Here is a 430-nt window from a genome sequence, read left to right on the forward strand (position 1 = left end):
GCAGCAAAACAACAGCAATAGAAAAACCTCTATGAGGTCAGTTTGCATCTATACATACAGAATACAAAATACTTTGGATTTTATTAGGAACTAGAGTAACATAAACGTCACATGAATAAATTAGAATAAGTTGCTGTAATCTAGACTCAAAAGATTAAGGATAATGGTACGTGACTCAGTTGCTCATTTATGAAGAAACTACCAACTCTGTTCAAAGTAGCAAACCAAATGGCATTCTCCTCACTTTTTATTTTATTTAATTTATTTTTTTTAATTAATTTTATTTTATTTTACTTCTCAAAATACATTGTACTTTACTTTCATGCCCCTTTATCCTTTCCTCTCCACCCCACCCCCATTGTATCTGTGCACTTGTCTTAATTAGTTCAAGGAATTTTTGTGGTTATTCTGTCTTCTTTCCCCCACCCTT

This window comes from Galeopterus variegatus, unplaced genomic scaffold (assembly GCF_000696425.1).
Source record: "Galeopterus variegatus unplaced genomic scaffold, G_variegatus-3.0.2 Scaffold3156, whole genome shotgun sequence".
NCBI classification, from domain to species: Eukaryota; Metazoa; Chordata; class Mammalia; order Dermoptera; family Cynocephalidae; genus Galeopterus; species Galeopterus variegatus.